The sequence below is a fragment of the Gossypium hirsutum genome, chromosome A13, assembly GCF_007990345.1.
Source record: "Gossypium hirsutum isolate 1008001.06 chromosome A13, Gossypium_hirsutum_v2.1, whole genome shotgun sequence".
Classification (NCBI taxonomy): domain Eukaryota; kingdom Viridiplantae; phylum Streptophyta; class Magnoliopsida; order Malvales; family Malvaceae; genus Gossypium; species Gossypium hirsutum.
This window is the reverse complement of record NC_053436.1, coordinates 80,555,066-80,562,590: the sequence shown is the minus strand read 5'-3', so window position 1 is coordinate 80,562,590 and position 7,525 is coordinate 80,555,066. Positions and strand designations below refer to the sequence as shown.

Here is a 7,525-nt window from a genome sequence, read left to right as displayed (position 1 = left end):
TCGTTTGAGTGTCCCATTAAATAAAAGGACTTAATCGCGTATAATGAAAATTTGGTGGTTAGTTGTGAAAGGGCTGAATAGTGGTTGTTCTTTTAATATGGAGGCTTTATGTTGTAATTAAACCATTTACATAATGGGTGGACGGCAATAGCCAAAGTTTATAATGGTTTTATATTATATTATTAAGATTATATAAGTAATTTAATTAATAAACATATAATAGTTAAAATAAAGCCATCATATTCATTTTTCTCACTTTGTTTATCAACCGAATACTAAAGAAAATAAAAATAAATAAAGAAGCTTAGGGTTCGGCACTTTGAAAGCTTAATTCAAGGAAAGTTCTAGCTTGATTTTTGATGATTTTTATGTTTATGAGATCGTTGGTTCGAATACTACCTGACTCATGCTTGAATTTCTGATTTTGGTGTATATTTTCAGTTTTACCATTTTTGATAGCTTGGTGAATTTTTTGTTTGATGTTGTTAAATAAAAGTTATGTGATGGATTAACAAGTTTTTGTATTGGAATTTTGATGAAATTGAGTAAACAGGGTTAAATTGCAAAGTGTCTAATTAAGGACTAAATTATGAAATAAACAAAATGTGAGGACTTGTATGTGTATGGGGAGTATTCAGCCTAAGCATGGCATGGGTAAATTATGCTTGTTTTGTGTTTTGTGAATTTTGGATTAAATTGTTAAAAGTGTAAAATGTCTAGGGCAAAAGTGTAATTTTTCCATTTATGTGTTTTTGAATGAATTTGATTGAAAATTTGATTAAATAAGTTTAATTTATATCAATTTAGATCAAGAAAATAGAAAATTAGATTTGGATCGGGGGAAGACCAAAATAGTCGAATAATCGATTAATACTGTTTGTCGATATCCGAGGTAAGTCTTTAAGCAATTAAACATTGTTAATTTTGAATGTAACTCAGTTTAATATGTTGATTTAGAATTCATAAGTTCATAGTAGAGTAGCCGAATGTGAATAAGCATAGAAATAACGTATTTGAGTTTAATTCGACTGAGTTATAACATTTGAAAGTCAGTATGAACTATATGGAATATTTGGAATTTTCGATATATGACTTGTTTATGAGACAGCTTTATAATTGAGATATTCGGGCTTTGAGCCTAGCAAGCCTTGTGCTGGTGAATTAAATCGGGCTTTATGCCTAGCAGGCTTATTGTCGGTGTAAAAAATCAGACTTTGAGTCTAGCAGGCCTTGTGTCGGTGTGTGATACAGGCTTAGGCCTAGTAGGCTTTATGCCGGTGAATTATTATAAGTTTATGCTTAAAAGACTTTATGTTGATGTGGTAATTGAATACATTAAACGAGCTAAAATGATTAGGTACGTGATAGTTGGCTACCTATTTGAAAACAGGATGAATTGATTTCATGATATGTGATAAAAAAAAAAAGAAGATATATGAAGTTGATGTAGTACATGTGCTAATATGAGAAACATTTTTGGCCTTATAGTTGTATTTGAATGTAATGTCAAAGTTTGAGTGATGAATATATGTCTATAAATATATATGTATATTCGATTACATAAGACAATATGGTTTTGAAATTTGAGAATATATTGATGATATATACATATATATTCGACCACAGAGAAATTGTCCTATGAAAGTATATGTTATATATGTGTGGAATTAAAAGCTTGAAATTAAATGTGATTACAAATGCATAAGTTGATTTATTTAATTGAAATGATTAGTAATTGAGATGTTATTATGCATTAATTGTTTAATTTGCTTAAGGCTTACTAAGCTAAGTTAGCTTACTCTGTTTTATAGATTTTGAAGCAAGTTACGAGTTCGGGGATCGTCAGAAAAGTTCATCACACTATCTACTGTTTTATTTATATAGTTAAACCTGAACTATGGCATGTATAGGCTGGAACATACTTTTGAAATGTTGATTTTGAATTTGTATAAAGGCCATGCGAAAATGGCTTAATTTTCTATGCTTGATTTTGATTATGTTTGGTTGTGACTTGAAACTGTTTTGGTTATATTACTATGTGATATAAAATGATATTATTCATGATGGGTATTTTTATGTTTTGGAAATGGTTAATGATCTTGAATGAATATATGAGTGCTTCGGCTAAGGTATTCATAGAATATGTTATAAGTGATTGAGGTGGTTGTTTTAAGTCAATGAATTATAATTGTTTCAATGCTTACAGGTTGATTATTATGTCGAACATGAAATAATTTTGTCATGATATGGTTTTTAATTAGGTGGCAATATATATATTATTAATATAAACGTATATGTGTTAGTTAAATATCTATAAAAGAAGAAGGTCATTCGCTTATGTGTTAATAGATAAGAATAGTTTTGTTTGAGCTGACTATGGCTTGTTCATTTGCTAAATATGGGTTTATGTTTTGATTAAATGATGTGGTCTAAATTTTTTGGATGTGTTTGGCATATTCGATTATGAAATATGTATGTGCATAGTTAGATGTGATTATTGCTTGTTGTGATTAGTGAAAGGTGTATCACTTATTGTGGTTAAAACTTGTATATAGATTGGTGATTCGGTTTGTTTATTGAAATGGTATAGTTTTTTATAAATATTTGGGTTAACTTATATATATATGATATATATATTTAAAAGTTGATTTGGTCAAGTTTTGTGCAATGTTATAAATATATGTCAAGAATGTTAGTAATCAGCTAATGATTATAAAAGTGATCAAATGAATAGTGATTTTAGTTTCATAAGGTTTAAATGGTTTGCATGCAAATCTGGTTTATGTACTCTTTAATATTTCATGCTTATAATAATTGATTTAAGATATTTTATAAAGACTTTGATATGTGCATATGATTTGTGATAAAATGATATAGTTGACATTATTTGTTTACGATGCAATATTAGATACAAGTTGATTAATATGTTATAAATTGTTCGTAAAAAGATTAAATTGATTATTTAAGTTTATATATTTGATTTGAAATGGAATTACAATATGGGCATGTTTGTGATTGTCTAAAAGCTATGTCTCCTCTGGTAATATCTTGTAACCCATTCCGGCGACGGATACGGGTTAGGGGTGTTACAACATTAGTTAATAGAAGTTTTAATGATATTAATAAGGTTATATTAGTTATTGTATAAATTAATGTTATTAATTATAACAAAACATGTAATTTGTGTTCATTTTCTTGGTTACCGAAATTAAAGAAAGAAAAGCTAGGTTCTTGTATTTAGATATTCGGCTACTTCCAAGCTTGATTAAGGTATGGTTTTCACTCGATTTTTAATAATTTCTATGTTTTTGTGATCGTTTCTTAGAGTTTTATCAAGCAAATGTCTCAATTTCTAATTTTGTTGAAGATTTTGAGTTATGCCATTGATGAAACTATGAGTTTTATGGAGTTTGATGTTAGTAAATGGAAGATATGTGATAGATTACTGAGTTTTGTCTTTGAAATTTTGATGAATTAAAGTAATCTGGAATAAACTGTGAAACTTAAAAATTGAGGGACTAAAATGTGAAATAAATGAAATATGTGTACTTGTATGAGTGATATGAATATTCAGCTAAGCATAAGTATATGCAAATTTTGTGATTTTTGTGATTAGGTACGAAATTGTCAAAATATGAAAATATGAGGGCTAATTTGTAAAATGCCCTAAATGTGTGTTTATGGATTGATTTGAATAATTTGGTGTATAAAAGAATTGAATTTCAATTTATATAGATCAAGAATTTAAGAAAACGGAATTAGATTGGGGAAAGTCGAAAGTCGTCGAGTAGCCGATTCTGTCTATCTGAATTCGTACGAGCTAAGTCTGTATACAAATAAATACATTTTGAATTAAATTATTATCGATTATATGTTATTGAACTATGATAAATGAATATATGAGTTGAGAAAAATGAGGTATTCGAGAAAGTATCAACAAAGTCTTGACTTTCGTAAAGCCCCGTACAAACCTTAGGAATAGTTAGGATACATATGTCATGACATATGATCCGATATGTGTTATTGTGTAAGACCACATCTAGGATGTTGGCATCGACTTATGATTTACGTGTAAGACCACGTCTGGGACGTTGGTATTGTATTTGATTTCGTGTAAGACCCTATCTAGGACAATTGCATCGATATTTGATTACATGTAAGACCACATCTGGGACGTTGGCATTGTACGAGCTTTCCGAGCTATCCGCGTATCTTTATGATAAGTTGTACTTTATACATATTTGTATCCCATTCTTAGCATATTTTTGGACGAATTATCATCAAATTTGTGGAATTTGATGCTTCTAATCCTTTAATTTCATGTTTTATACTTAGGTGAGCAGAGAGTAAAAAGAGCGAGAAACGAGCCAAAAATAGAGAAAATGGGTCAACGTGGGAAATCAACACGGCCTAGAATTCCTCACATGGGTAGTTCACACACCCGTGTCTATTTAACAGATTGCAACACGGCCTAAACCACCTCACACGGGCGTGTTAACGGGCGTCTCCATATCAAGCCCAAGTCTAGTCCTATTCGGAAAAGGCCACTCTTGAGGGTTTTGAAGCATTCTAAAGCCTATATAAACACCCCAGGAGGTACCTAGAAAGGACACACGGAGTAGGAGGCAAGGAATTACTCGAAGAAAGCTGATTGATCCATCTCAGAAGCTGGATTCTCCTTCAAGACTGAAGATCTCCCTTCAATTTCCTTCAGGGGTTTTTGGGTTTTCTTTATGTTTTGTTATTATTCTTCTGAAATGTTTTCTTTTACACATATGAACTAAATCCCCTAAATACCTAAAGGGAATGAAACCTAAGACGAATCTTGCTATTATTTTCTGAATTATATGATAAATACTTGATTTGTTCTTAATTATGTGTTCTTAATTCTTGTATTAATATTCCAGGATATTGATTCAAGTATTGATGTGCTTATTCAGAGGAGCAAAAGTCCCAGTCTAAGAGTAGATCTAGCATAATTAAGCAAATTTGATTGCACCCCTAGACATAGGGTGACATAAATCTGTCGATTAGGGTCAAACCTAATAAGGGAATCCGTAGATCGAGTTTATGCAACACTAGGGGTTTTAATTAAAAAGAGATTTCAATTAATCAACCTAGGGTTAGACGTTGTTAGTCGAGAGAGACAATAATATAACTTAGGGATTTCTACGGATCAAGTCAAGTGAATAAATCGTCTGGTTCAGAGTCAAGTAACAAGTGAAGTCTAGGTGGATTTTTCCTTGGGTATTGTCCAAATCAATCAGTTTTCCCAAAAGTATTTCCCCAGTTTTCTTCCTGTGCATTCTTAGTTTAGTTAATTAGTTTAGATAAAACAAATCCCCTTATTTTTAGGCTAGATAATAAAAAGAAAGTTAATACTAATACTTTTAGTACCTATGGGTTTGACATTCTGGTCTTGCTATAAACTATACTACTGTTCGATAGGTGCGCTTACCTCCATCGTGATAAAAGTTAGTTTTCAAGTACGATCAATCATAAATATAAAACTTATCACAAGACATCACATCAAGTTTTTGGCGCCGTTTCCAGGGAAGTAAAATATTAGGAACCATTAATTTTTATTACTTTAGCCATTTATTTTATTGCAATTTAAATTTTATTTTAGTTTTGTTAATTTTACTAAATTTTCTTTAGTTTTCTTCTGGCAGGTTTTTATAGTTTATGACTAGAAGAAACCCGTCAGGACCATTACTTTTTGACTGTGAGATTGAAAGCATAGCTCGCAAAAACTGAAGAGAAATAAGGCGAAACCTAAGAAACATAGAGGAAGGACAAGAGGAAGATATCCATAATACAACCGAGGAGATGGCTGAAAACCAGAATAATCTGCTTCCTCCTGTGGTTGCTGTAGATCCAATAAATCAGAATCCTACTCCTCGTACCATGAACGATTATGATAAACCTACTTTAACAGGAGCCGAATCGAGTATAGTTAGACCTTCTATTGCTGCAAATAATTTTAAACTGAAACCTAACACAATTCAAATGATACAACAGTTTGTTCAGTTTGATGGTTTGCAAGATGAGGATCCAAATACTCATTTGGCGAATTTTCTGGAGTTTTGCGACACATTTAAGATTAATCGCATTTCGGATGATGCCATTCGCCTTCGGTTATTTCCCTTTTTATTGAGGAAAAAGGCTAAACAGTGGTTGAACTCATTACCACGAGGGTTAATCACTACTTGGGAATGAATGACCGAAAAGTTTTACTTAAATATTTTCTGCCGGCTAAAACGGCTAAGTTGAGGAATGATATCTCTTCTTTTGTACAGATGGATCTAGAAACACTCTATGATGCATGGGAGAGATAAAAGGATCTATTGAGAAGGTGCCCTCACCATGGGTTACCTTTATGGCTACAGGTTCAGACGTTTTACAACGGTGTGAACCCCTCAACAAGGTAACTTATCGACGCAACCGCCGATGGAACTTTGAATAACAAAACACCTAAAGAGGCTTACGAATTTATTGAAGAGATGTCACTCAATAACTATCAGTGGCAAGTCATAAGAATAAAACTGACAAAAGCAGCCGGTGTTTTCAACCTCGATGCGGTTACTATGTTGTCTTTCCATATAGAACTTTTAAATAAAAAGATTGATGGTTTGTGTGGTTCTACTCAGGTACATCCCATGATGAGGTGCGATTCAAATGGAGGAGTACACACAGAATATCAATCCTTCAACCCTAGCATCGAGGAGGAACAAATTCAATATATGGGTAACAATAATTCTAGACCTCAAAATAACCCATTTAGTAACACTTATAATGCAGGTTGGAGGAACCATCCCAATTTCTCATGGGGTGGTCAAGGAAATCAAAGGCCACAACATCCCCCAGGTTTTCAACAACCACCTTACTAGCAGGAAAAGAAGTCGAACCTTGAGGAGATGCTAACGAAATTTATCTCGGTGTCAGAGAATCGTTTTCAGAATACCAAAATAGCACTTAAGAATCAACAAGTGCCGATCCAAGGGCTCGAAACTCAGATAGGCCAACATGCCAAATTGATTTCTGAACAACCACAAGGTAGCTTGCCAAGTAACACTGAATCTAACCCAAAGGAACAACTTAATGCAATTACTGTTCGAGAAAAAGAAGGGTTAGTTGAACCTGAACCAGAATCGAGGCAAGGAATTGTGATAAGTAAAGGTAAGGATGAGGTAGACCACAGTGAGCAGAAACCGGTAAGTAAAGAGTACAAACCTTGTGTGCCATTCCCCAATGCAACAAGGAAAGACCACACGGATGAACAATTTGGTAAATTCTTTAAACTATTAAAGAAATTACGTATTAACTTACCGTTTATTGAATCTCTTTCGCAGATGCCGAACGCAGTTAAATTCTTAAAAGAGCTTTTAACAAACAAGCGGAAGTTGGATGAGGAATCGCATGTGGAGTTAATCACAGTTTGCTCAGCCGTTCTACAGAATAAGCTACCCAACAAGTTGAAAGATCCAGGAAGTTTTACAATTCCTTGTTTAATTGGTAGTTTAAA

General features: G+C 32.5%; 1 non-coding gene across 1 annotated transcript; it reads right to left on the bottom strand.

Moving 5' to 3' along the window:
• Positions 1-6,266: 6,266 nt before the first annotated feature.
• LOC121212903 (small nucleolar RNA R71) lies at positions 6,267-6,373 on the bottom strand. The gene has a single exon (XR_005908276.1). It is a non-coding gene; the product is annotated as a small nucleolar RNA R71 (small nucleolar RNA).
• Between the last annotated feature and the right edge of the window lie 1,152 nt (positions 6,374-7,525).